Genomic DNA, 17683 nt, shown 5'->3' with positions numbered 1-17683 from the left:
AAAGAAAGCAGCTGAGCTCTGCCAAGGGCTGACCAGGGGTGGGTTGCTGGCTTTGCTCTGAGGGGTTTAGAGCTCCCTGAACCACAGGTTTTCCTCTGTGCACTGCTAGGGAGGGTGAGATCAGCCTGGGCCTGGTCTGCAGAGACAGGGGAAAGAGGGATGCTCCAGCGGCCTGAGGCTTTTCCTGTGGGACATTTGTAATGGGGGCAAACTGACAGGTGGGGCACCCAAAACGTGACTGAAATAGCAGACGCTGTGTGATATACCATGGCTGCTGACCAACTGAACGATGGCACAGCTGAAAGGAGCCGTGGTGCCCTACAACACCCGAGTGTGGTGCCAGGGGAGAGGGCAGGGAAGCTCGGCCTGGCCCAGCAGATGGGGTGTCGGGTTGGTGGCGCTCCTCGTGCTCCTGGGGAGCTGAGTGCAGGAAGCGGTGAGGCCCAGGCCCGCTGCGAGCCTGCTGGCACCGCTCTGCTGCAGCCATGGCCCTGTGGTGTCACCCGGGCCGCGGGCTGCCAGCAGCCTGCTGGACGCCGACCTGCCCCTGTCCGCAGGGCCCGGGCCTCCGAGCACCTGGGAACCGCAGCCACCAGGCGGGGAGGAGCCCAGCACCCAGAGGAGAGGGGAGGGAGTCAGAGCTGCAGGAAGGCGCCGTGCCTGCCGGGACTGACAAAAAGACACCCATTTTATCTTCTGATGCGGAGTTCAGCTCTATTAAGTTTTCTCCATCTCTTTAGCGCTGTTTAAGTATGGCATCGCAACACAACTACATGCTGGAGTAAGATAACACACACAATTTTCTTAGTGAATAGCAGCATTATCTCTTTTGATTAAACCCCAATAGATAGCACACTGTATGTAGGTATGTGTTTAGGCAAGGCCTATGAATTTTAAGTCCTATCACCTCCAGAATCACATATCCAATTATTGCAAAACAGCAAGTCCTTGGAAACTGGCATCTAGCCAACACTAATGAAAAATGTGTAGCGTGGGTAGGAAATGCTGAAAAATTGGAGGTGCTATGCTTGTAGCATTGCTCCTCGAACTGGAGGAGCTACACACATCGGCCCTCTCAGGCGTGCGTTTGCACTTTGCCTCGGTCAGATGGCACCTACGGACGGGTGCTGCTCCCAGGTGACGCCTGCCCTGCCTGCAGTGCGCTGCATGCCCTAGTCCAAAGGCAGAGGCTGTTCGAGCCGTCGGTGTGCAGTCTGTGTTTGCTCAGTGCGGAGGGAGGCCGGATAGAGCTGTGCTTTGGGGCAGCAACACGTGCCGAGTGAGAGCTGCCCCACGTCTGTTACTGCTCGCCTGAGCTCCTGTTTTTCACAGATGCCTGCCGGTCTCTTCTGCCTGCAGCGTTTTTTTGCCATGTTTGGTTTTTCTGCTGGGTTAAGCAGAACGCGATGGGATTTTGCAGTCTGGCCATTTTTTAACCTTTCAACAAAAAATGGGGTTACTTATCGAGAGGACTTTTTCCAATTACCCTCATACCTAGTTCCTAATCAAGTCAGACAAACAACAAATGCAAAACTACACAAAAAGCGTTTTTGTATTTCACGTCGTAGTGCCTTTAAGGATACGTCAGTGATGTCCGCACACCTGAAGTGAGACGAGCTTGTTTCTCGTTAGCACCACTGGGCCACTGTGCTGCTGGCACGCTGAGGAAGGGGCTCTGCACCCGCAGGGTCTGAGCCCCGTAGTGTGGGCTGGGCTGGCTCAGGTGTGAGACGTGCCCCTACCGACCCCTGCGGGGTCCTCTGCTCGGTCAGCTGCAGTTGTACCTGCGTGGCTAAAAAGCAACGTTCGGACAGGATCTGACAGTCCCTGCACATGCAGCCATGGAAATTTAATTGCATGTTACAGATTATTTGTATCTGACAACAGGCGTTGACAAGAACCCGTTGTTGAAGACTGATATTGGATATAAACAGAGCATTGCTAGTGAGAAAACACACTGAAGTGTTCAGAGCTGGTTTGTTTGGAAAAATACTGCACAACTGAAAGCAGATCGGTAGCTCATAACGTGAAAGCTCTGAAAAAAGAGAAATTGACAATTTTTGTAGATGCCTTTAGCTGCATAATAGATTTAAATAGAGGCCGTGGTTTTGGTTTTGCCTAAACTTAGAGTTTAAGGTGCTCAAGTCCCTATATGTGACTGTTCTTGTTCTGTTGATGGTGGCTCCATTCGATGCCCTCTATGCTGACCTGCCTTTGCTCAGTGGCAAATTCAGTGCTATGGTGGGGCTTTCATGAGGCCAAATCCACAAGAAGAGCCTCTTATGGCTAACAAACTTCCATTTCTAACGTGTAAGATTTAAAAATGCAGCAACCCTGCTGGTTTTCCAATTTTTGTCCTGAATTCTGAAATTAATTCAAAATGAGTTTATTCAAAAATGAATTATGATCAATCTATTTTAATAGGAAAAATGAGACAGGCAGGTTGTTTCATACAAAGAAAACTTTTCAAAATACATTAGCTGCATAAAAATGAATATTTGGGGGAATCTTTTACAACTTAATTCTGTCCGTATATTCTATTTTTAACCATTAATCAAAGCTCCGGGAAATATAGTGAATCTTTGTATCCCTAAAGCTTTTAAATTATTCACTGTGCTTACTGTTCTCTTCCCGACAGGAGATTGTCCTTTATAATTGGAAATTTTCAGTTTTTTTTTTCTTTTCTTTGTGTGTGTCTGGAATGTGTGCAGGTCAAAGTGCCCAGGCAGGAGGGAGGCGGGGGGCGTGCGGAGCCTTCCCACCAAGCATACCAACCGCGGCAGCCGCGCTGGTGCTGCCCAGAGCCCAGCTCTCTGTAGGACTTCTTGTCTCCACTCGTGAGTTGCCATCCTGCAGGTGCTGCCTGTAGTTGTTACTAACGTACATGGTTTATGCAACCAGACGTATTCACCTTGTGCTTTGTGTGCTTCAGGAGCAGCCCTGTAGGCGACCCAGGCCGGGCTGTGTGGGGCCCTGAGTGCGTTCCTGCCTGTTTGCTCCTGCTTCAGTCTCTGCGTCAGCTCCCAACGTGAACAGCAGTAATCGCAGAACCACACTTTTGCTACCTCCTCTCTAGGTTATTAATGAAAAAAAAATGGTTTAAATCACTCTAAACGTTGTTGGTTTTCAGTCTTTGGATCGCTTTTCAGTCTTTGGATTCAGACTGGAACAAACCACAGCCAGGTTTTACCCCTGATGTTTAATTACACTTCAGATTTCTTCCCTCTTATTTCTAATCTATAAAAGTTACCTTTTAATTCTCTGAAGTTAGGCTCATGCTTTAAATAAGGAATTCTTCCCTGATGTCTGTCAAATTGGTGAGACCCTCAGGGCTGATGCCTGTGCAAGAAGAGGGGGGAGCCTTCGGCCCAGGGCTTGCAGCAGCCCCGTCCCCGCCAGCCTCCTGGGGTGCCCGCAACCCGTGAGCGAGCGCGCCTCAGCAAGGAGCAGCGTTGCAGGAATATTTCCACCGGCTCCTTCCCAAAGCTTTCATTTTTTTTCATACCAGGCCCACAAATTTCACATAGTTATCCACTCGCTCTGAACCTCTTGAGCTGAAAATTTCATGAGAAGAGTCTGCCTCACGATTTTCTGCTATTTCATGCTTTCTCTCTTGATGGTAAATTGCTATGAGAACTGCCTCTTTTGTTGATTTCAGGAACTTGCCTTATTTTTTTTGCTGCTCTGAATTGCATTTGAAAGCATCTCCCTGCACAAGGCAAATATTGGGCACTGTGGAGAGCCACGAACTAAGCTGCTTTTGAATCTTAAACGATTTGTTTTGAGCTGCTGATGCCAGGCCATGAACTGCTGTGTTTCCACACAGGCGCTGCCTCCGCAGGCGTTTGCACGTGCGTTTGCCTTCAGCCCGGTCTGGCAGCTGGGGCTCAGGGCCGGCTCCGTCCCATCCACCCTTCGCTGCACGTTTCACTGCTGTGTGGTGTGCATTCCTCCTCTGGTGTAAGACAGAAGAGGGTCACTGTATGAATATGTTCATTTTAGGCAAAAAAGTAGAACACATCTACACAGCCAGGTGGATAAACCAGCAGGCGTGTCAGTCTGTGCAGGGAGCACAGTGACTGTACTTACTACCAACACACCCAGCACGCTGCAGGCTGGCCATCTCCTAATAAACACAACAATTACACTGACAAGTGCTTGCTTTTCATCTCCTCGCCCAGTAATGCCAGGCTTTGCCATCTCTAGTGGCAGCGCAGACCAGCCTGGTCCAAGTGGCCGTGATGCACTGCTTGCTGGAGGATGGTGCTGGTTTAACGACGTTCCCATAGCGTCATTTATTTGCACCTGAAAGGCCGCTCCTGTCTGGCTGAGCATCCAAAGCCTGCAGAATGTTGGCCGAGTTTGATATGTGACAAGCAGTATTTAAATGAATTATGATCTTATGATTTATTTAGGCCACGGTGCAGTTTAATCATTAATGGTGCTACGCCGATTTATAGAGGAGCTCTGAAGGACTCATTCACTTTGTTTTAGATGTTTGAGATTCCTAATGGCCCCCGAGGCCCTGCATTTATAATGCGTTATTCCTTCTGGTGTACTCGTAACAGCAGCAAATGGTGAAGGGAGGGCGGGAGAATAGAACAGAGAAGCTGGTACCCTGATTGTTAGCGCAGGCAGCTCCCGCTGGTACTGCACCCCTGCAGCCGATGCCGCTGCGATGGCTCCCTGCTGCGGGGTGGGTGCTGAGGCAGGGCTGGGGGCCGCAGGGGTCGGGGTGCGTGGTGCTGGCCTGACCTGCACGGGGCCCTGGCCTCGCCGGAGGGGAGAGGTCAGCCCCGCTTGTTGCGCCAGTGACTTCCACCCGAGATGACACTGAAGTCTTTGCTCGTCCTGATTCCTGCCCCCTCTCTGGTTTGAATGAAATTTTATCCCTGCAAAGGTTTTGTTTGAATAGATACGGTTATGCATTCCATTTTGAAGCAAGAGATAAGTGTCTTTTTGGAAAGAATTTCAGCAAATTCACCCTAGAAGGAGGATCGAGACAGAGGTATTATTACTGGCAATGGGTTAATGAACATGACATATTAAGATGGCATTCAGTGTGCCACGAAGCAAAACCATGTTACAAGTGTTCTTAAACTCTAATACCTTAAATGACTACATCTCGACTACCAGCTTTGTGGCTCAGGAATAATGAAATCCCTTGAAGAACGCACTGCAGAACTTTCCCCGAACAGGGCATTTTTTCAGAGAACTGTTGCTCAGCACAGGCACGGTAATAATTCAAAAACCAGAACAATTTGAAAGCCCTTAAATGTTCGATGTTTTGTTACCAGCCCGTTACCAGCGACTGCCCTCAAGGAGTGAGCCAAAGCCCCTGCCTCCTTCCCACTTCCCCCACGCTGCCGACATCGCCTGTTTTCATGTCCTTCTTCATCCCTGGCACACCGCAGTTTACGGTGATTTTGTTGTAAGTTAACTCTGAGATAAGCGGCCTTCAGCGTAAGGCTGGTAAAGAGCTGCCGAAGGGATTTCCATCCAGCCAGCCGGCAGCGATCTGTTCGGCCGCAGGAGCTGTCGGAGCGAGGGCAGGCGGCCGGGCGTTAAGCTGCGGGTGCTTTTGCTGCCGTGTAGCTGTTGGCACCTCTTCAGAGGTGGTGGGGAAAGGTTTTTGCTGGGCAGCCGTGATTCTGCGGCAGGTCAGAGCTCAGGGCTCGGGAGCTGAAAGGCAGGTCGGCGAGAGGCAGCTCTCCTTTCTCCTTCACCTCTCGCTCGTCTGCAGCACAGACAAGAGAGGCTGATGAATACAAACTAACGGCGGCAATGCCTTTAACCGGTGCTCTCTGCTACATGCGACCCATGAGCAAGCAGGGAAGAAAAACCCATGCTCGCATTAGTATGGGCCTCGGTGTGTGGTGCAGCAGCGTTTGCCTCCGTCGGTGTCAGCTGGCACAGCTCCGGCTCTGCATGCAGCAGGGGAAACACAGGCTCGGTAAGTGCACACGTTATGAAGAGGCTGCGCACCGTAGGAATGCTCCGACTCAGAAAATGAAACTTCTGTTCCAGCACTTCTAATTCAGTGTTAGAAAACCACAATATTGAAACAACATTTTTTTTTTTTTTTAAATAAAGTGATTTCTACAACTTGAGCTACACAATACATGCTAAGAACAGGCATATGGATGATTTGGTTGGGCTTACAGTTTATTTTTGGTTACTGCTGCTAGTACAGCATTGAAGTTTTCAATGTCATTCAGTATTCCTTAAATACAATTAATCAATACCTTAATAACAAATGCACGGTGGTGCATGCTGAGGTAATTATCTGTTTAGATTCTCCAGCTGTCTGGTACAGATGTCACTAATGGAGTCTGGGTGAAAGGCATCCTTCAGTGCCGGCCTGGGGTGGGACTGCTGCGGAGCCACATAAAGCTGCTCAGGGAGCGCTTCCCCTGGCTGCTGGAAGCTGGATCGGTGGATACCGTGCATCATCCTATCTCTAAATTGAAAGACGGGGTTGTTACTCTCCCATTTTCTCACCCCTCTCTCCCAGCTCCTGTTGCACAGCATTTTTTTTCCCCTTCCTTAACTCTGCTCTCCCAGAGGCCCACCCAGCATCGCTCCCTGGCTTGGCTCTGGCCAGCGGCAGGTCCCTTTCGGGGCTGGCTGGGGCTGGCTCTGCTCTGCCATGGGGCAGCTGCTGGGCTCTGCTCACAGAGCCCCCCCCTGCAGCCCCCCACTACAAAATCGCTCGCCCCACGCACCGATCTGCACCACCCCGGGCAGCTTTCCTGCGGGAAGCTCCAGCTCCAGGCTCTATCAGGTATTCAAAACCCGTTCTGGGCTGTCTTGAGGAATTTTTGTGCTTATTTTAAGACCAACACTTAAAGCTGGTCTAATAGCAATATATCTGGATTTCCATTACAATATTAAAACCTTACTACAGCAACTCCGAAAATGAAATTTTTGGCACCAATATTAGATAAACTGCATTCGCTGCTACTACAGTCAACTCACAATCATGCCAAGGGAAATCTATCACTATAGTCTCACTACCTCTTAAAATACATAATGCTTGTGGTAATAAAGAATGGTTCTTATAGAAAGCGTGTGTTACAATTTTAATAGTGCATGTAAGTTGAAAAATACTAAAAGTTAATTCAGAGGTTGTGGACCACAGAACAGACATACTGTCATACAGAGTGGATTTGCAGCTGCTTGAAAAAACTACAGGTAGCACAGTTTTTAAGAGAAGGCTGATGCTACCAAAGAGTGCTTTGTGTGAGTTGCCTCATGGGAGTGAAGCTGACTAACGTGGGTTCTACAAAGTGAACAAGGAAAATGTGAATATTTTCTGAGTGCCTGCCATGGTCTCCTTACATCAAAATGCTTAGAGTTCATCAGTCTTTTTGCGAATGAAAATTATAATGGTTGTAACATATATCCACAAAATACATGTGCATCTGTCCACAGACCATCCAAGCCACTACCATTAAAACCCAAGTGAAAGTAAATTAAAATTACCTTTATAATGTAAATAAAAATAAAGCTTGTCTTAAGTGGCAACCTCTGCTTGTTTTCAATTGATCTTACAATTACTGAGATGGGTGATTTTATTGCAGAAGGGTTGGTGTGCAAGCCCATGAAATAAGCAGTCCAGACAGCGCATGACTTGGCTTGCTTTCTTCTCTTGGCTTGTTTTCTTCTCTTTGTTGGGCTGCCCACCCTGCAGCCCACCCTGGGGCCTCCCTTCCTGCGGGTCCCAGCGTGACAGGGACCCCACGCACTCCTTCGTGCCGTGCTGGGCTCCGTGGTCCCTGCCCCGAACCAATATACGCCTTGCTTAGTTACTGATGCATTGCTGATGCTGTGGTAGAGCAAGGCGCAAGGCCAGGCTACTGCCCGCACACGGAGGACAAGCACCTCTCTGCTGCCGACGGGGGACCTGAGCTCCCCAGGGGATGGTTTAATCCCCTAAGGAGCACGCCGCGCTCGGTCTGTGTGTAGCAGCAGTCCCCGTCCCGTCCCGCTGCGGTGGCGTCCTGCCCTGCACCCGCAGCCCCGTTCGGCTCAGCCCCCGACGTGCTGCAGGCTCCGATGGAGGGGGCTCTGCAGAACTGCACATTGCAGGGTTTGAGGATCCCACCCGTACAGTTTGCAAGGCCAGGGAATGCATTTAAAAGATGAAATAGTTAATATTAACACCCACCCCGTACACAGGGATAGCGGATAATGTATCGCACAAGCAGGAGACGCTGTCTTCACCTCCAGCCAGAATTGCCGGTATTTATTTATGGCCGGTATTATCAGCAATGTCCTGAGATTGTGTGTGAGGCTGTTGCTTGCAAATAGCTTAAATGTTTTCAGATGAAATACAAGATGGATAAAAAGGATCTTTATTCTGTCAGTTTGATGAATAATTACAGTATGGGAGCTACTAAAAAGCTCTGCTTGTAACAGGTTTCACCATCGGAGTTATGGTTGAAAGAGAAATGCTTTATTTTTACTATATTAGCTAAAGCTACATTTACAGTCTGAAAATTGACTGGATAGCTCCAGTCCTTCAGATGTGGATTAATACCTGTTTAATTCAAATATATGACGCTATGTTCGGTGGTGCTGAACATAACGGTGTTTCTAGCAAGGTGGTCCTCTCTTAAATCCTCAGACTCCAAACATTTCCCCCACTCTATAGCTTTTACAGCACCTATTTTTTTGCAGTTAATGAAAATATTTGAACTTTCCTCAGTGCAAGGCTTGCTAATTAGAAATCCATGTCAGTGATCAAGCTGTTACGCATTTAAAAAGGTTCATTTAGGGGTACTTTTTTAGTCTTGTGCCTACATTTTTATGCACCTAGAGTTTATCTGTGTGATTGAACGCTACCGTAGTAATGGTGTGGGAAAATGTGCAGCCTCCTAATTTGCATGCTCAGATACCTCGGTTGCAAATGTAGCCTCAGAATTAGAGTGTGTTTGCCCACAGCTCAGCTCTGTAAACAAGGGCTCAGAGCTTGTTGACATACGGGGAATGGGCAAAAAGACTTTTATCCTTCCCTGTGAGTTATCCCTCAGTGCAGGAGCGCACACTGGAACACAGAGAATGGAAAGCTCCAAACCAAGGGTTTGGATATTGGCTCAGGGTGCAAAGTCTGCCATTACCAGACTGGCAAGAAGGTGGGTGAAATAACGCAGCCAAAGCCTCCAGAAGGAGGTGAATGGAATGTGCCTGATGGCAGGGAGACACCAAATACTTCGCTAAGTGCCTCCTCACTTTTTGAGGAACATTTAGTTTGGAACTGAGCCCAGAAAATGCATCTGCCCCTGCAATTTACACCTCATTGGTTAAGGCTAAAGAGGGAGGAAATGAAGATGATTAATTAAGGAAAAGTAAATTAGTCTCACATTGTATGTAGCAACTGTTGGTGATTTTCCTTATTAGAGAGAACCTATTTGTGAGCTGGCTTGTTAGCCCTTGGTTTCTGCAGTGAGGGTGTTTGAGCATGAGCCTGTACCGAGCTGCCGGGCAGCAGCTCAGGTGAGTGGGGTGCGAATTTTTTTGTTTGGGAAAGGAAACTTGCACTACATCTCTGAAGTGCTCCCTCGCCATGGCTGCCTTTCCCTCCTTCTGTGAGGTTTTGTTCTCCCTTTGTTGTCTGCCAAGGATGATGATAATATTGCTATTTTTGACGCATATGATTAGAAAGAGAAGTTGATAGCTCCTGAGAACAGATTAAGCTTTCCTGAAAGTATGCTTATCTGGTTAAAAGCAAGCCAACAACAACAACAATAAGAATAGTGTTTTGTTTTTATTCTTGTGATGTAAATGTTCCAAGTGTGATTCTTTCCTGATGCTGGTGTAAATCAGGAGCAATTTAAGGAAAGTCTGGCCCTCTTCTGGGAGTTGCCGAGAATGAAGTTTTTATCCTTGGCTGTTTGATGGGATGCTCGGCGTTGCCAGCTGGGAAAGCCCTGCTTGCACCAGGACAGGTCAATGAAGACCGCAGCGGAGGAAGGGGCAGGACGCCAAAGGGGTGGCTCTTCTGCTGGAGGCTCGGGGAGGAGCTGGAAAACCATTTTCTCCCTGGCCCTGTGCAGGCGAGGGCCTGCTGGGGAGCGGGGGGCTTCCCCCCAGCCCTGCCGAACGCCAGCCAGGGGCTGTGCAGCGCTGAAAGAGCGTGAATGTGAAAACCACAACGGAGTGCTCCCAGGTGAAGGGAAAGCTGTGCTGGGGTAAGAACAGCACCAGTTCCTTCGTTACATGTAGCATCTGCAGAGTAACATTCCTGTTGAGTGGGAAATGACAGGTTTGGTTGTTTTTTCAATGCTAGCGCTGCAATTTCGCTGCTCTGCTTTCTCAAAGAAGCAATGGGAAGCCTCCCCTCCTGCCAGTGAGGCCTGCTGCCCTGGGGGGCCGCCTGCAGCAGAAGAGCTGCCGAGCCCCCGCCTGGCTCCTCGCTGCTCCCCAGACACCCACGAGTCCCTGGCACCCCTCTGGTCCTTGCCCTCCCCGACCCCCCCCTTCACCAGCTCCTGGGGCCCTGGGTGCAGAGCTCTGCCCGCCCGGAGCTGGCCCTGGTGGGGAATGGAGACAGTCCGTGGAGATGTGGACTAAGTACTGCGCCAAGGAGACCTCCCAAGAAAGCTGCCACTTGAGTGCTGCCAGGTCATAAGGACCCTGCGGTACCTGTAGCACGCGTCAGGTGCTGTTACAGAAGCACTGGGGCACATCCCAAGGGTCCTGTGTGCGGTCCTGTGCAGCTTCCTTCCTGAGCAGGTGTCTGTGCAGCTCTCGTTGTCCGACCACCCCGATGCACCCGGCGCCGTGCTTCAGAGGTGAAAGCAGCATTGTTCTTGAGAAAGGACTCAGCCTTCCATTTCTTCTTGTATTTCTTTTAATGTGGTTTGATTCGTTTTACTCTGTTCACAGAAATGGATGGTTGTCCTCTGCTCCTCATTACAGAGAGAGCTCTTCTGAAAATGCAGGCTCTCCTTTGTGGCACAGCAGAGGTTTAGGTTCATTTCAGTTCTTCATAATTAGAAAAAAATGATGAAGATTAAAAGACACATGACTATCTCCTTTGGACTTTGCTCTGTCTTCAGCAGCAGAAGCGACTCTGCTGGCTCCAGTGACAGAGAGAAAATTCTCTGAGATAATGAGACTGGCAACTTATATGTAAATACCGTGACTTTCGCTTGGAGTAGAGAGTACCTAATGAAAGCATTGCCCACTTTCATTGCCTGGAAATCAAATAGCCGAGTGGTGTACGAGATGTCCTTCTGGGTGGCTTTCAAGGTCAGCCCTGCTGAGCGAAGGAAGTGGATGACGCCAGTAGTTGGCCTGAGAGGAGGAGGATGAACAAACTTCGAGCTGAACAAAAGCAGTGGGGGGGGGGGGGGGGGGGGGGGGGAGCATTTTTCACAAGTATTGTCTGTGTCCAGGAGCCACGTAGAATCGCTCCAGATATTGAAACAATAATTTGCTGGCTTTTTCTCTTTGGTGAGCTCCGTACAAACCCTCTTATTTCCTGGCAGGTGGACATTTATTTATGTGCTTTTCAACAGAATCTTCTTCTAAATCTTTGTGAAAGGGTAATGGCTTTGCACTGCCGAGAGTGACAGCTTGTTGAGTTGCTCTTTGCATATGAGGAGTATTGCTTTTACAGGTCATGTCTGCACCCTGTCTGCGACGGCACGTCCTGGAGGAGGAGTTGGTCTTTGCAGAAGTCCCTTCTGGGACCGCTCTAAGAGTGCAACTGGTCTGAACGTGGCCAGGCTGGAGGTCTGGGAAGGAGAAGGTAGGAAAAAGCTCGGCCTGCTTCTCTTCATCAGGTGCCATCTTCTCATTGAAAGAGCAGCCAAAGGAGCAGTGGAAATGTGGTTTTACCTGCTGCTGAGCCTTTCTGGGGCTCGTTTGCCATTCTCTGTATCAGTTACTGAGTGGGAAGGAGAGAGAGTTTATTTCATCATCCACTTGATGTTTCTCCTGGCAGGACGTGGGGGCACCAGCGGCCACCCGAGTTCCCCCCCGGTGGCTCTGCACAAGTGGTCACGGCTGGGGTGGGACCCTCAGAGCCCTGCTGGGATCTGCAGGGGTTTTTCCCATCCTGGAGCACAGCACCTCTCCGGTGGGCTGGGCTTTGCAAAATTAGTTCTGTTCTAGCGAGACCGAAACTTGCTAAAAGTCAGTCAATTAAGATAATAGGAAGCACATCCTCACTCCAGGAAAAGAGTACGTAAATGAGCAGCACAGAAAAGTGTAGTATTTTCCTCTGCAAAACCACAGGTACTTAGATTAAATGGATCAATAAGCCATCTGTATCACAGTAAGAACAGTCATAAATTACTCAAAAATTCAGTTTTTGAACAAGTCTTTGGGCATATGGGCAAAGACAGAGCCGCGAAGCGCTGCTGCTGGAAGCCGTCCTTGCGTGTTGCAGACGGAATGATTCCTTCTGCTGTCATGGGTGAATGAGGGATGGGATGGAAGAATGGGCCGGCAGTGATGAAGAATTAAGGTAACACTGAATAAATGGAGTAACGAGATTAATTTATGTGCTGTGCAACACAGTTAAAATCCAAGCAGTGGTTTCATTTCTGAGCCTGAGCGAACCCCATAGCACAAGACACATTAAACACCATCATGGGAGAAAAAACATACATCTTCAGAGTTCCCAGCTAACCATTGCTGGCACAGCCATGGGAAGCCCAGGCACGATAACTGCTGCTCGCTCTGTGCCACGGCTCGTGGCACTCGCTGCCCTTGCAGAGCCAGCTCGTGGGGCAGGTCGGCTGGGCGCCTGCCTGGCTATTCGCGCTATAAACACGAGCTAATGATAATTTAAAGGCATTAACTTGGCCCTTTGTGCTGCTGCCAGCTCTGGTGGTTTTATAGCCACTTGCTGACAGCTAAAAGTGATTTTTTTCCCTTTTGCTGTGTTACCCGCGCTGGGGAGACGGAGTGAATGAGTGCAGAGAGGAAACATGATGCTGCACAAAATGGTGTTGAAAGCACAAAGTGGAAACAGATTTTTTTTTTTTCTCCTCAGCTCTCCAGTTCTTGTCACGATAACGAGGGCTGGTGTTTGCGAAACAGACGCGCTCGTTCAGGTGTGTCATCGGCGGGAAGCAGAGACAGACCGCTCGGCACATTACCGCGGGCCTGGCGCCCGGGCTCTCTGCGGGGCCGAGGGAGAGCGGCAGAGCTGCTGGGGAGCAGCTCACACCAAAGCTGCCTCAGTTCACACTCGCGCTGCCCCGTGGGATCACGGGGCCTTGGCCACCGGGGCAGGTCCTTGTGCCGATGCTGTGCAGAGAAGAGGCTGGATGAGTCCCGGTGCTGGGGAGGTGGCCGGCTCCCTTCCCCTCCCTCGCGTTGCTGCTGGGCTCAGCCCTGTGGTGGGCCTCCTGCGCTCCCCCGCGCAGCCCCAGCTCCTGACAGTGACCATTCATCTGCTCTAAAGACCGGCATGCTTTAAGGGATACGGACTTCTTTTTTTCCTCTGACTTCTGCTGAATTAAGTTTTATGACAATGCTGCATCAATAAGCTTGCAAGGTTTCCGCTGAAGAGACTCTGCAGGTCTGGATGATTCCTTTGGGGGATTGCTGTGCAGTTTGCAGCCTTGTGCATGAATCTCTGCCGTGACTTTAAAGGGAGAAGCAGCAAAGGGGAGGGTAGGATTCACCCATCGGTGACTTTATCTCCTACTTCCAAAGGTCATATCAAGAAAATATTTTAGTCGGCTCTGTTATCTGCTACTCCATCTTCATATTGCATAGCATTTCTCAAGAGGATATTTTAATACCATTTTTTTCTTTGCTTACCAGAAACTCCTATATTGGACAAACAAGATGCATGGCTCATAGCTGCCTGCTGGAGTTTATCCGTGGCTCAGAAATAAAGTATAAAAACATATCTTTAATAATGCAGGATAGGGCTGTTCCTTAAGTGATTTATAAACTTCATAGATACAGTGAGTCACTGCTAAAGTAGATTTACTGCTATCTCTACACGAACATCATAGAAATAATAAGGCGAGCAGATGCAAAGTTAAAAGAGAGTCCCCATTTGTTTCAGCACGGCTGGGAGGTAAATCTGTCTTCCCATGTCATGGATTTGAGTTTTGCTTGTGGGCCAAGCAGAACTTCTCGGCAGAAAGCAGAAACAAGTGCTGTGAGGAAGAAAATCATTAAGAGACAGGGAGGGGGTGGGAAAGCGTATGCAGAGCAGCTCTGGATCTACCGCGCAGCCGTTCTCCAGAGAGCTGCAGCGCCAAGTCTCTCCTCTCGTCCGTCCTCCCCAGCACAGCCCACCTTCACCTGGACACCTGCAAACTTGGTGCAAGCACCCGGGGACAGACGTCAGTTTGCCTGGCTGAGACTAGAAAAAGTCTTCTGTGCCTCGTTGTCCTGAGCGTGGCTGGCCACTGCAGTGTGCTCACTGTCTGACCCTGCCCCGAAGTCCTGCCTGTGGCTTCTGCCCTGAAAAATAATCCTCCCTGACCAAAGACGGTGTAAGGGCAGGCACTGGGAATAACGGGATTTGCTGACCAGTCTTGCAGAGAACAGCAACAGGGGTTTTGAGAGGGGAAGAGGATGCTCCAGGCTCCACTGAGCACGCCAAGGGGCTCTTCAGCAGCTCTCGGGACTCAGGGCTGCCAGAAGAGCCCTGTCCCCAGGTACCAACCGGGGACCTTCCCACTGCGCCCTGCTGGGGGCCACCCCGTCCCCAGGAGAAATCCTGCTCTCCTCCAGGACGGCCGCTCCGGCTCCGTGCAGCTCCTCGGTGCGACCGTACAGAGCCCGAATCTCCCGAATGCGGTCAGGCAGCTGGGCTCTCATTACCGAGTAATGTATCATCAGGGTGACACTGCTGCTGACTGACTAATAACAACTCCAGATGGCAAGGATACGTCTTGGGAGCTCCTGACCATGAAGTAGTAGTCTTGGAAAATCTGAAATATTATCTTTTAATATGCTACATTTATTCTCTTTCAAAAGAAGCAGGCCTCAGAGGTGAACAGATGGAACGCAATGCGAAGCTGGAAGATCTCGTGGTCCTGGGCTTCGGCGTGTTCCTTCTGGCAGGGAAGGAAACCACAGTTTGAGATTGATGCCCACACAATGCCTTTCTCAGGATTTTCCTCTCAGTAGATACCAACACGCCCCGTGTGATGTTGTACGAAGTGAGGAAGGAGGAGGTTTGTCAATGTCTTCGCTCTCCGCTGCCATCAATATGGAAACCCAAATGTTATAACCAGCAAAAACACAGCAGGAGTGGGCTGAAAACTTTGAACTCTTCAGGGAAAAAAAAATGACATTTTATACAAATTCCATTAAAATACAGGTTCTTTGTGTTCCTAGGGCAGTAAAGGAGGAGCCTCTTTCCCTTTATGGAATGGAAAAAACATTGCTGATAGCTATGTTAACTGATGAAAGGGTGGGCAGAGTTTTTAAACAGACTGGGAAAAGGACTCTTCATCCGTCTATTTTCTGTCTTCAAATGAACAAACGGGAAAAATAAACACGTATGGTTTCTCGGTCCGTTATTCTCCCTTCATTGTCAAAGCAGATGCTTGCTCAGTTAAAAAAAGACGGAAAGGTCTGTGGCTCCTGGAAAGGGCATGTTTTCATTTCAGCTGACGCTTTTTGAAGCGATAAGGAAAATGATGTGCTATTTTTTCTTGCCAGATATCTGTTTATCCTTGTTGCTGCGTCTCAGCCCTGGACCACCGTAACACGGAGGACTTTTCCTCCTGTTGCTGGGTCGCTGCACAGCTAAGCCCTGGTGAGGACGGAGGCCTGTGTCGTGCCCTTTCTGCTGCCCAGACCATTGCTGGGGCTGTGTTGGGGCCCTGCGTGTGGTCACAGCCGAGCATCCTGCACCCGCAGGCCTCGTCCCCTCCAGCCTCCCGCAGGACGGGGGCTTGGTCGCTGTGCTGCCGTCATTGCAAATCTGTTGCTGAGAGTTTTACTCTGCGGCACGCAGGTGCTGCCGCAGGTGAGCACTGTTAAAAGCATATGTTTACTTATGCTGTTGAAATTTGAAAAAGCTGTTATTTAAAAAGAAATCCTTCAGCAGTCTGTGCAAGCATTGGCAGCCCTATCTTCTCAGCTGCAGACGTAGTCAAATTGTATTTGAAAAACAATTTCAGACTTGCAAAGAGATTCACTTAGAGATGTTTAGATACAAAATCAACACTACAGATGTGTAGGGAGCTGGTGTCAGGTTCTGGGTGTATGTTTAAGATCTGAAAATGTTAAAAAATAGGTTTATAGCTTTTGTACTTAAGTAGTATTTACAGCAAAGATGGCAAGGCCAAAGAAATGCGTTTTCCAGGAGCTGAGGTGCTGGGGTCAGCGGCAGCGCTCGGTCTCTGGGGACGTCTCCGCAGCAGCCGGAGGAGTGCTGCTCCTGCCCTGGAGACACAGCTCCCTTGGCACCTCTGCCTTGTCTCATTCTCAGTTCGGCACCAAGCGCCCAGCCACAGCGTGACGGCTGCTCAAAAACCTGGGAGCTGGAAGAGAAACTGTGGTGCAAACTCATGGGGGGAAATATTGGGCTTCTCCAGGTTAAGTTCAACAGCTGCCGAGGGCTGGACACGAAACAAGAAGGTGAGGATGAAGCAGCCGGGTCCCGAGAGCAGCACGGTTTGTAAGGCAGCAGTGTGTGACCAGGGCAGAGCCACGGGACATCTCGGTGCACGGAGGCTCTGGTGCCAGGAAGAGATGCGAGGATTGAGGATGCTCTGAGGGCAGGAGGAGGAGAAGGGTGCACGTGTGCAGGATGCTGGGGCAAGCAGTGTTGCTGGGCTAAAGCAGGGACGTTGGACAGGGTCCAGCTCTACTTGGGGTTAGGAGCAGGATGCACAGGACACCCCCCCAGAATAGAAGTTTCCATCTGTGTTTCCTTTGATATAACTAGTCACAACTAATTCTGCAGTCCTTTCAGTGAAATATCTCCAGTAACTTCCCGGGGAGCGTTTGGTAGGAGCAGGCAGCCAGCCCACCGGTGGGAGTGCTTCTGCAGAATTACGTTTCAGCTGCAGGGGAAGCAGTAATGTGTAGCCATTGTAGACTCAATGACTACAGTATAATTTTATTTATGGGTAAATAATACTTAGCGCTGAGCTCACAAACATTAATCTTAAAGCAAGGGGTTTACTTCTAACATTTCCTCCTATTGTAAAATTAATAACAGGTAAGACGCACTGGTGAATTTAAAGGGCTGTTACTGCGCTGTCACTGAGGCACTGCGGAAGCACCTAGGCTCGCTTGCTTACAGACACAGCTGCATCCCCAAACCTCTCTTCATGCAGATTTTCTGAGAGCCTGGGATAGCTCTGAGTTCAAGCAATAACAGCCAGGTGCAAAGCCAAGGTGATGTTTCAATTGCATCCTCTTCCACTGAATTAGCGCTCTCTATTGATAGAAAACTAAATCTATTCTGAAGGCTTCTGTGAGCTGCATTTCACTGGGAAGTCTTGATGTATCACAACAGAAGAGCTGGAACAAAAATAATGGTTTGCCAACTCAGATTTGTTGCTCTAAATATCTGTGATCCTGATGCTACCAGGATATGTGGCTCAAAATGAACACAGCCTGCCTGCCTGTGTGCGAATTCCCTTCCTATTCCATTCCTGTTCTCATTTTTCATGAGAAATTGTCTCTTAAAAAGCTTCCGTATGAGTGAATGTTTCCATCCACCCTAGCCTTACTCTTG

General features: G+C 49.4%; 1 long non-coding RNA gene across 1 annotated transcript; it reads left to right on the top strand.

The window, feature by feature from the left end:
- Positions 1 to 9327: 9327 nt before the first annotated feature.
- Positions 9328 to 14453, top strand: LOC308197132. Its single transcript, XR_013952612.1, has 3 exons — positions 9328 to 9498; positions 11627 to 11758; positions 13010 to 14453. It is a non-coding gene; the product is annotated as an uncharacterized lncRNA (long non-coding RNA).
- Positions 14454 to 17683: the final 3230 nt, after the last annotated feature.

This window comes from Anser brachyrhynchus, assembly GCF_964034855.1.
Source record: "Anser brachyrhynchus genome assembly, chromosome: 6".
NCBI classification, from domain to species: Eukaryota; Metazoa; Chordata; class Aves; order Anseriformes; family Anatidae; genus Anser; species Anser brachyrhynchus.
The sequence above is the reverse complement of the archived record's forward strand: the minus strand, read 5'-3'. Positions and strand labels throughout refer to the sequence as shown.